The sequence below is a fragment of the Podarcis bocagei genome (assembly GCF_964188305.1).
Source record: "Podarcis bocagei genome assembly, chromosome: 4".
Taxonomy (NCBI): Eukaryota; Metazoa; Chordata; class Lepidosauria; order Squamata; family Lacertidae; genus Podarcis; species Podarcis bocagei.
Window position 1 is genome coordinate 1,724,328 of NC_138128.1, and position 11,790 is coordinate 1,736,117.

Consider the following 11,790-nt stretch of genomic DNA (forward strand, 5'->3'; position numbering starts at 1 on the left):
CTCACTGCCAACTTGGACAGCTTCAGAAGAGGACAAGACATATTCAAGGAGGAGAGGACTAGCAATGGCTGCCAGCCAGGAGGCCCCTGCTCCATCTCTGCTGTCAGAGGCACAAATGCTTCTGGATATCACTTGCTGGGGGTTGCAGGGGGTGAGGGTGTCTTGTGTTTGAATCCTGCTTGTGGGTTTCCCTTGGGAGCATCTGGCTGGCCATAGTGAGAGAAGGACATTGGGCAACCCTGGACTTTTGGCCTCAATCAGCTGCAGGGCTCTTATCGAGAGACAGTGTGGTCAAGGGGTTAGAGCAGAGATCGGTAACCTTAATCGGAGGATGGGCTGAAACGTCCATGCGCGCTCTTCTGGGTCGGAGGAGCACCGGTGCGCATGTGCACACGCTATTTCCGGTGCTCCACTGACCCAGAAGTGAGCTGGAAATAGTGTGTGAACATGCGCACAGGCGCTTCTCCGTCCCGCACACGTGTGCACACACTATTTCCAGTGCACATCCGGGTTGGAGGAGTGCCCATGCGCATGCGCATGGGTGCCATCAACCCAGAAGTCGGTTGCCGCGCCGCACCGCGCCGGTGTGATGGCCTGGGACTTGGGTTCGGACTCAGAACCAGGGGAGTCTCAGTCTGCACCGGATCCTTTGCCTCAGGCATCATCTGAACCAAGCCTGGGGCCTGATCCTGAAGAGTCCCAGTCTGCACAGGTTCCCCTGCAGTAAACAGCAGCTGGGCCGAGTCAGGGGCCTGAGCCTGCCCTGGCTCCAGATGTGGGGATGACCTCGTTGCCTCCAGCTGGGCCATCACTTACAGCTGCTCCACTACCAGTTGGGTCAGGGGAGGCTGAGGCAGCCTCTGGGTCTAGTCACCCACCGACGTCTCCCGAGCTGCAGAGACTGAGGTCTGAGAGACGGAGAGACCTGAGTACTTGCAGGAGGAGTGCTCGCCTTTGGGCGAGACAGGGAGGTGAGTCGCCGGGGGATCAGGACTGGCCGATACCCTGACAGAGATAAAAGGCTGTCGGATCCCGCCACAGGTTGCAGGAGCAATGTTTGCCAGAACATGGAAGACTGGGGTTTGACCATGAAGTTCCTGAGCGAACTTGGGGGCCTCTCAGCCTAGCCTACCTCGCAGGGTTGTTGTTGTTAATTAATTAATTAATTTTATAATGAATGATTTTAGAGTGTTGTATATGCTATACTTTTATACTGTTTTATTGTTGTGAGCCGCCCTGAGCCCGGCTTCGGCTGGGGAGGGCGGGATATAAATAAAAATTATTATTATTATTATTATTATTATTATTATTATTATTATTATTATTATTATTGGGATTAATTCGAAGAGGAGGGGGGAAGAACCATGGAGGCCACTTTGTTATTTTTGTAAACATAATCTTTATTATTATCACACATTAATGACATAAAACTCAATAAATATTACACAATACACAGTACATACATTTCATACAATACTTGCCCTTTTACCTTACATTGGACATCACATCACACACATTTGACTTTCCTCTCAAAGCTATGTGGTGTAGTGGTTCAGAGCGGTGGACTCGTAATCTGGGGAACCGGGTTCGCGTCTCCGCTCCTCCACATGCAGCTGCTGGGTGACCTTGGGCCAGTCACACTTCTCTGAAGTCTCTCAGCCCCACTCACCTCACAGAGTGTTCGTTGTGGGGGAGGAAGGGAAAAGGAGATTGTGAGCCGCTTTGAGACTCCTTTAAAGGGAGTGAAAGGCGGGATATCAAATCCAAACTCCTCCTCCTCCTCCTCCTCCTCCTCCTCCTCCTCCTCCTCCTCCTCCTCCTCTTCTTCTTCTTCTTCTTCTTCTTCTTCTATGTTATCAATCTTAACTCCATACACATGTTCTTCCACATTCCTTTTCTTTGTCTATACATATTTTACCGTATCCTCCCTCTGTTTACAAGACTCAGTCTGAATCTGCTAGACTTGCGTTGTCCATATAGTTTTTAGGATATTCGTCAAAGATCAACCATTCTTTATTAACTTTTTGAACAGTGTTTCCTGTTCCTTTCCCTGTTAGTTTTGCAAGATGTAAATATTCAATCATTTTAGCCACGGACGCCACTTTCAGTTCCTTGAAGGAAATAGCATGTGAATATGGTGAATTAAATAATGCTAAATAACCACAAGTGTGTTACTAAGAAGGCTGCGAGCGATTTGGCAGTCCTTGCATCCACACCGGCTGTGAGCCTCAACTTGCTTTTGGTTTTGGCATAATGAGAACTTCAGGTGTGCGCCTGCAGGATGGGTAGGAAGGAAGCGAGACTTCCAGTCTTGGCATCTCAGCTTTCAGGGGGAAATCTGCGCTGAGGAAAGGCAAAGGACGAGAAAGGAAATTAAATTAACCTCATGGAGAAGCGGTGATATTCGTATCACCAAGAAAACCTCGCATCACGTGCTGGCGGAGGATGTGGCGAGTTCCTGGAGAGTGGCAAAAAGCTAATAATAATAATAATAATAATAATAATAATAATAATAATAATAATAATAATTTTTATACCCCTCCCTCCCCGGCCAGAGCCAGGCTCAGGGTGGCTAACACCAGTAAAATTACAGTAAAATCATAATGGGGGGGGGGAAACATGACAATTTAAGATACAGGTTAAAATGCAATTTAAAATGCAGCCTCATTTTAAAAGTAACCCATAGATCAAAACCATAAGGGGAGGGAAACATAAGGGTCAGACTGCGTCCAAACCAAAGGCCAGGCAGAACAGCTCTGTCCTGCAGGCCCTGTGGAAAGATGTCAAGTCCTGCTGGCATCACAAGAAGCCAGACAGGTGGTTCTGAGGACCGTCCGAATCGCCCTCTGCTCTTTCCTCATGAAATATGGCAGGGCGCCTTTTGGAGCCCGACTTGTGTGGTGGGAGTCAGCAACAAAGAGGGAAGCAAAGGGGCATAAGAGGAATATTGCTGGGTCAGTCCAGTTGCCCAATTAGTCCAGCATCCTATTCACACAGTGGCTGAATAGCTGCCTATTATGGGAAACCAAGAAAAAAGCACACCAAGAACTCTGGCCAATATAAATTTCAGCAAATCAATAGTCAATTGTAACAAAAGCCAATCCATTCAAAAGTATGTATTCTGACAGGGTTTACAAACTCAAATAGAGATTTTAAACTCAAACGCAGATTACAGATAAGATAAGAGTTTGCGAGTAGAGATGAATTACAGATAATCTCATTATACATGACTTAGCCATTTTTCACCTTCTCACCCCTTGCCTTTTCCTGTAAGACCTATTGCAGTCGTTAAGAGTCGTCAACAGGCTCATCTCAGCTACCTGCCAATCTCCCATTCCCACCACCCTTCTGAGTAATACCCCTCCCCACCTTCTCACTATATAGAAGGATCTGGCAACTTCTGTTTCAGTGTATCTGAAGAAGTGTGCATGCACACGAAAGCTCATACCTAGAACTAACTTAGTTGGTCTTTAAGGTGCTACTGGAAGGAATTTTTTTATTTTGAGTAGAGATAAGTTCATGTTAGTCCGTAGTCAGATTCAATATGAAGGTCTTAGACTTTAATTCTGTAACAAATTATTGTGTTATACATATCCTTATGAGTTTGAGTTTGTAATCTCTGTTAGAGTTTATAATCTCTATTTGAGTTTGTAATCCTTGTCAGAATACATACTTTTGAATGGATTAGTTTTTGTTACAATTGACTATTGATTTGTGAGTAGGGACCACTCCCACTACTGAAATTTATATTGGCCAGGGTTCTTGGTGTGCTTTTTTATTGGTATATTATGGGAAACCCTCAAGCAAGATTCAAGCCCAAAAGCCCCCTCTCTTCTCCTGGGTCTCCAGAAACTGGCATTCAGAGCCACTGTTGCCTCTGACCGTGGAGGCCGAGCAGAGGCATCCCTAGCAACCGGCAACAGCGGCGGAGGAAGGGGGTGCGGTGGAGGTGGTCTGCCATCCCTGAGGGGGTGGTGGCATTGCTGTGCTGCTCCCCTGGGCTGCTCCCTGCTCCCTGCGGGCAGCACCCTGGGACACTCGCTGCTCACCGTGGGAGCCACCCCCTGCCCCTGGGACACTTGCCACAGGTGGCACCCCCACGAGTGGCTAGCCCTGCCCCCGGGTGCGCAGCATGTGCACCGCTCTGGGTGCCAGAGCAGCTAGCTCCGCCTCTGGCACCCAGCAATTGCTCTCTCTTCCGTGGATTTGGCTGATTCCCTTTCAAATCCATCCAGGGGGGGTGGGGGGGTGTCAGTGCCTCATGTGGGGCTGAGTCCCACCATTTAACTGTTTGAACAACTATTATATGTATATACACACACACACACACACACATATATATAAAATAATTTTGTATTAGTTTTTTTGTAACATATCATTTTCAACAGTAATTAAACATACTTTTACATCTTATTCAATTTTTTTGACTTCCATCAGTCCTGCCTGAAAATTTTCCAATCTAATCTCTTAGTATGCATTTCTTATCTTCCCTATTACATTTCAAACTCATCACCAATATCTCTGTCTTTTTCTACTTTGTAACACTTCGTATATTTCTCCTTACAAAACTTCTTGTGGTCCTACTCCTTCCTCCTGGGCCGTGTTCAGAAAGTGGTGGTGGGGGATGAGTGTTCAGACCCCTGGGCTCTCACTTGTGGGGTGCCTCAGGGTTCTGTCCTCTCCCCCACGCTTTTCAACATCTATATGAAGCCGCTGGGAGAGATCATCAGGGGGTTTGGACTGGGTGTCCATCAATATGCAGATGATACCCAGCTCTACCTCTCTTTCAAATCAGAACCAGTGAAGGCAGTGAAGGTCCTGTGTGAGTGTCTGGAGGCGGTTGGAGGATGGATGGCGGCTAACAAATTGAGGTTGAATCCTGACAAGACAGAAGTACTGTTTTGGGGGGACAGGAGGCGGGCAGGTGTGGAGGATTCCCTGGTCCTGAATGGGGTAACTGTGCCCCTGAAGGACCAGGTGCGCAGCCTGGGAGTCATTTTGGACTCAGAGCTGTCCATGGAGGCACAGGTCAAATCTGTGTCCAGGGCAGCTGTTTACCAGCTCCATCTGGTACGCAGGCTGAGACCCTATCTGCCTGTGGACTGCCTCGCCAGAGTGGTGCATGCTCTGGTTATCTCCCGCTTGGATTACTGCAATGCGCTCTACGTGGAGCTACCTTTGAAGGTGACCCGGAAACTACAACTAATCCAGAACGCGGCAGCTAGACTGGTGACTGGGAGCGGCCGCAGAGACCACATAACACCGGTCTTGAAAGACCTACATTGGCTCCCAGTATGTTTCCGAGCACAATTCAAAGTGTTGGTGCTGACCTTTAAAGCCCTAAACGGCCTCGGCCCAGTATACCTGAAGGAGTGTCTCCACCCCCATCGTTCTACCCGGACACTGAGGTCCAGCGCCGAGGGCCTTCTGGCAGTTCCCTCACTGCGAGAAGCCAAGTTACAGGGAACCAGGCAGAGGGCCTCCTCGGTAGTGGTGCCTTCCCTGTGGAACACCCTCCCACCAGATGTCAAAGAGAACAACAGCTACCAGGCTTTTAGAAGACATCTGAAGGCAGCCCTGTTTCAGGAAGCTTTTAATATTTGATGTATTATAGTATTTTAATATTCTTTTGGAAGCCGCCCAGAGTGGCTGGGGAAGCCCAGCCAGATGGGCGGGGTATAAATAATAAATTATTATTATTATTATTATTATTATTATTATTATTATTATTATTAGCGCAATTTGTTGATTACAGTTGCTCTTCAAATAATTCATATACTTCTTCCAATCTTCTTTAAATCTCTGGTCCCATAGGTTTTGAATCCTTCCTGTCATTTTGTCCAATTCTGCAAAATGACAGAACAACTATTTTCTCTTATCTGCCCTGTATCGTCCAACCCTCAGCTTCTTTGGATGTCCACAGGCTCTAGTGTTAGGAGAGAGGGAGGAAAACATTTCTCTCCTTGCAATGCACAATTATATGAGCTTCTATCGTGTTCCCTCTGAACTAAAAAAATCCCAAATGTTTCCGCCATTCCTCATGGGGATTCACTCCATCCCCTTGATCATTTTGGTGACCCTTTTCTGAACCTTTTCCAATTCTGCAATGCTGTATCCTTGTTGAGGTGAGGCGGTCAGCATTCCAGATGCAGCTGCACCATAGATTTGCACAGTGGCATTATAACAAGGGATGCAGGTGGCGCTGTGGGTTAAACCACAGAGCCTAGGACTTGCCAATCAGAAGGTCAGTGGTTTGAATCCCTGCAATGGGGTGAGCTCCTGTTGCTCGGTCCCTGCTCCTGCCAACCTAGAAGTTTGAAAGCACATCAAGTGCAAGTAGATAAATAGGTACCGCTCCGGCGGGAAGGTAAACAGCGTTTCCATGCACTGCTCTGGTTCGCCAGAAGCGGCTTAGTCATGCTGGCCACATGACCCGGAAGCTGTACGCCGGCTCCCTCGGCCAATAAAGCGAGATGAGCGCCGCAACCCCAGAGTCGGCCACGGCTGGACCTAATGGTCAGGGGTCCCTTTACCTTTACCTTTTATGATAACAACATCATTGATGAGTTTCCTGACTTGGCTCCAGCAGGTTTTGCAGGATTGGCCCAGGAACCCCCAACCTGCCCCTTCCAGGTGTCAGTTATAACTTCCACCAGCCCCAGCCAACTGATGGGATTTGCAGTCCAAAATATTGGGGAAGGCTAGACTGGTCAGACTTTCCTTGCCCCTGAAGCACATCTGGCTTCCTGGCAATCATGACTACATGCAGGGGGGGGGGGGGAGATTTACAGGGCCATTTCTGGAGAGCCCCTCTGTTTCAACTTCAGTCGTATCTGTCTGCTCATCCTCAAGAATGTTAACACAGTTCAGCTCTGTTGTCTGTGTTGTTTTCGTGTTGCCAGGGGAACAGGGAGATGTCTGAGTCCTTGCCTGTATGTTTTATCTCTTACCTTGAAGACTGGTCCAAAACTGGAAGGTAATTCTACAAGATCTCAAGCACCCCCAATGTCTGTGGGGGCCAAGGGACACAGAGAACAGATTGCCCCCCCCCGAGTGTGGATGGTGTCCAATCTATTCATCAGGAAGTAGCCTTTAAACTGATTATTAGGAAATATATATATGCAAAGGTGTTATCAATTAAGCATTGTCTAACAACAATATGGAATAATGTGAATTATTTAAAGGTGTCATAGAAAATTAAGAGAAGCAGGATGGAATAGGAGATGACAGACTGAAAAACAAACTTCCTTTATTTTATTTTCCAACTGAAGGTATAAATTGGTGGAATCTACACACTTATAAAAAACGCTGTGCAAATGCTCTTTTTAAAAACATTTTGAAAAACACATTGAATTTTGCATAGCTCACTTTTGCCACCTAGTGTCGCATTTGTATGCTGCACTTAACAACACATTTAAAGTGTTTTATTTGCAGCTGTGCAGCTGAGTCCATTGTTACAAGCCACCCCGATCTCAGAGGGCTGAGAGATTCCTGAGGGTTACCTAGTTTGCTTTTGTTGGATTGGAGGTCAGCAGACACTGTGGTGTCTTTAGGATAGATGGTTTTACTTGCACCTATGTACAGCCTGAGCATAGGATGGAGGTGCCCACAACATAAACACCCCAGCAGATCTCGCTTCTCCATTAGCAACAGCTTGGGATCCAGCACAGAGCAAGGAGGTCTCCAGCTTCTAGCTTAGCTCGCACTCCTGGCTATTGACCACTTAGCCAGGAGGCCCCACTGCTTAGTTGTAGCTCTTGCAGCCTGGCTCATTCATCTGGGATGCTGATGAGAACACCCAAGTGGCCAGCTAAGGTCCTTGCCTTACAAAGAGACTTGACTGACTCTGTTGGAGTCTAACCCTCACTGGGTACAGCACCCCAAGAATGGGAAGGGATTCCTGAAGGCAGACTTAGTTACAAATATGTACATGTGGATCTACCCCATATGGAGGTATAATCCCAGTGCTTCTGTTAGCTGAAAGCTGGCATAGCAGTCCCTAGTTAAAAGCTGGTCCAATGAAGAAGGAAGTCAAGAGAGAGAGAGAGAGAGAGAGAGCTGTGTGACTTGTCCTTTTTGTGGGAATGTTCAGGGATGCAGGAGAGGATATATTGTTTGATTATAGTCTTTCCAACTTGGGTAAACAAGTTCACAATTTAGCAGAGTAACATTCCCCTTTTTAAACTTGCAGCGGATGCGTTTGCTCAGGCTCGCTAAAGCCTCTATAATAACTGTTCTGGTATTTTCCCCTTATTCCCTCATAAAAGATAAGACACAACACAGTCTTCTATAAAAGTATGAAAAGAGTTTACTCACTCACATTCTGTTCACAATCGGATTCCAGAAGGCAGACTTAGTTTCCAGGTGTATGTTAATTTCCTAGGCTATCTCATAAGGAGACAGTCCCTTTGTCCTCTCTTGGCTGGAGGCCAAGAGAGCATCTTTAGCTAAGCAGATGTTGCTTCTTCGATGCATGTAGTCAAAAAGAGAGAGAGATGGCTGCCCTGCCCTGTGCTTGTTACCTGCACAGGTGAGGCCACGCCCACCTCTAGTCACATGCAGAGGAAGTCTGTCCCAGCCCAGAAGGAAACAAGAAGTTTACCTGCTGGCTGGACAAACATTCCTCCCCAGGTGTAAACATGTTCACTCTAGGAATGTTGTACTTGACTGCTTTTGTATTTCACATCCCACATATTTGTGGTCCTCAGTGGTGACTTTTGCCTGCCCGTGATCCATTAAGTGTCAGAGTTAAGGCAGTATGAGAGACACTCTGATTCCTACACTGCAGGGGGTTGGACTAGAGGACCTTTGGGGTTCCCTTCCAACTCTTCTATAATTCTGTGATTCCATGCCTACGATGCCCTGAATGGCAGTTGCTGAGGGTTGCAAGTGGGGAAATTTGCTGCTGGGCTTGGGCCCGTCTTGGAGGCTCCACTTGGGGAGAACAAGACCCTGGGCTGAACAAGCTCCTTTGGCCTCATCCTGCTCCAAGGCTCCTCTTCCGCCCTTATGACATCACAGACCAAAACTCAATGCTGATGTTGCCCTGCTACACTTTGCCTCCTACTGGCAGGTGGCAGGAACTGCATGGCTGAATTAACTTCTTGAAAAAAGTGTTTCATGAACGGGAGTCCATAAAAAAGTGTGTGAAGCCAGGCATCCGAATCCCCAAAAATGGAAAGAGGAGAAAAAACCAAAGGGGGTGGGGAGGAACCGTTTTTAATGAGCTTTTAATGGCTTTTAGTGGTTTGGTGGTTTTTTAATAATAATAATAATAATAATAATAATAATAATAATAATAATAATAATAATAATAATAAAATTTTATTTATATCCCGCCCTCCCCAGCCGAAGCCAGGCTCAGAGCGGCTAACAACAATTAAAAAATGGCTTCTACCAGCTGTATTGTGGTTGAAAAATGCAGATTTTTTTTAAAAATGCTTTATTATTTGTTTCAAGCTCTGTTGTATTTCATAAGCATGATACTGTTGATAACTATATTTCTGTACAATGGTACCTCGGGTTACATACGCTTCAGGTTACAGACTCCGCTAACCCAGAAATAGTACCTCGGGTTAAGAACTTTGCTTCAGGATGAGAACAGAAATCGTGCTCTGGCTGTGTGGCAACATCGGGAGGCCCCATTAGCTAAAGTGGTGCTTCAGGTTGAGAACAGTTTCAGGTTAAGAACGGACCTCCAGAACGAATTAAGTACTTAACCCGAGGTACCACTGTATATTTATCTGCCATATCTATTTACCATTTCTATCTACCCTATCTATCTATTAGTATATTTTGTTATTTTGCTAGCTGCCTTGAATTCCCTTATGCCAAAAAGTGAAGTATGGAAGGAAATAACACCAACCCTCCAGGCAGGAGCAGACCTTGGCACCCCGAATTTCAGTGCCCCCCCAGCTCTCGACTTCCATTGAAAGCCATAGTTGCAGCATCCCTTGCAGCACCCCAGAAGCACTGCACAGTCCTCTAGATCCAGCTTTGTTGCAAGTTAGATCGGAACTTTTATCTGTTCCAGTGCTAATTCGACACCAGGACGGATAATTGCTTTCCATAGAGGGAAAGGTTTCTCTCATTTGATGGAATCTGAATGCAACAGACTGGGGTTTTCTAGAACACTGGAAGAACAGACATCTCAACAACATTCAAAGCCAGGATGGAGCATGTGTGAGTCTCCTGAGCGCCTCAGCTGCTCAGTCAACCCAAAACTTATTTGTATTTCAAATAAGAAGGGTTTTCTTCTTCTTTTCCACAAGATGGTGCTCCTGCAACACCAATTCAGGAGGGTGCAGGTTAAAAATGGATCTTAAACAAGAGAGGAAGACCTTTCATCGCCGACAGACGATGTTTGGACTCGCAGCTGTCTATGGAAGCGCAGGTCAATTCTGTGTCCAGGGCAGCTGTCTACCAGCTCCATCTGGTACGCAGGATGAGACCCTCCCTGCCCACAGACTGTCTCACCAAAGTGGTGCATGCTCTGGTTATCTCCCACTTGGACTACTGCAATGTGCTCTATGTGGGCCTACCTTTGAAGGTGACTTGGAAACTACAACTAATCCAGAATGCGGCAGCTAGACTGATGAGTGGGAGCAGCCGCCAAGACCACATAACACCGGTCCTGAAAGACCTACATTGGCTCCCAGTACGTTTCCGAGCACAATTCAAAGTGTTGGTGCTGTCCTTTAAAGCCCTAAATGGCCTCAGCCCAGTAGAACTGAAGGAGCATCTCCACCCCCATTGTTCTGCCCAGACACTGAGGTTCAGCGTCGAGGGCCTTCTGGCGGTTCCCTCACTGAAAGAAGCAAAGCTACAGGGAACCAGGCAGAGGGCCTTCTTGGTGGTGGCATCCGCCCTGTGGAACACCCTCTCACCAGATGTCAAATAGCTAAACAACTACCTGACATTTAGAAGACATCTGAAGGCAGCCCTGTTTAGGAAAGTTTTTAATGTGTGACATTTCAATGTATTTTTAATCTTTGTTGGAAGCCGCCCAGAGTCGCTGGGGAGACCCAGCCAGATGGGCGGGGTACAAACAATAAATTATTATTATTATTACAGACAGCCACCCAGTCTTAAACAACTCCTCACCCACATTAATACAGCACGGAGACTTAACATGGACACTGGTACCAGAGCCTGCAATAAACCCAGATGCCAACTTTGCTGCCACAGACACCTAGACAACACCATCACTGGACCCAACAACATCAAACATACCATCTCAGGCCTATTTAATTGCTCATCTTCTAACATTGTGTATGCCATCAAATTCCAGCAGTGCCCTTCAGCTCTCTATATTGGACAAACAGGCCAAACCCTACGCCAAAGGATAAATGGACAGAAATCTGACATCAGGCATCACAACCCAGAAACCAGTAGGAGAACACTTCAATCTCCCAGGACATTCTATACATGATCTCAAAGCAGCTGTCTTATTGCAAAAGAATTTCAGAAACAGACTGGAAAGAGAAGTTGCTGAATTACAACTTATCATTAAACTGAAAACACCTTGGTGTTAATAGAGATATTGGATTCCTGTCTCATTACATATGCTAATCATCTGTACAGTATCCCTTGCTTTTTCCTGTAGGACTAATTGCAGTCGTTAACAGTCGTCAACAGGTTTACTGTACCCATTGAGTCAATCACCCATCTCCTAAAACCCCACCCCACCCTCCCACTATATATAAGGGTCCGGTGACTTCTGTTTCAGGGTATCTGAAGAAGTGTGCATGCACACGAAAGCTTGTACCAAGAACAAACTTAGCTGGTCTC

The 11,790-nt window shown here is 46.6% G+C and overlaps 1 long non-coding RNA gene across 2 annotated transcripts; it reads right to left on the bottom strand.

The window, feature by feature from the left end:
- Positions 1–1,854: 1,854 nt before the first annotated feature.
- On the bottom strand, positions 1,855–9,106 carry LOC308585207. Of its 2 annotated transcripts, none has more exons than XR_014007150.1 (3): positions 8,317–9,106; positions 6,540–7,097; positions 1,855–2,343 (listed from the first exon to the last, which is right to left on the bottom strand). It is a non-coding gene; the product is annotated as an uncharacterized lncRNA (long non-coding RNA). The 2 variants fall into 2 exon arrangements; XR_014007151.1 differs by lacking the exon at positions 1,855–2,343 and adding an exon at positions 5,731–5,846.
- Positions 9,107–11,790: the final 2,684 nt, after the last annotated feature.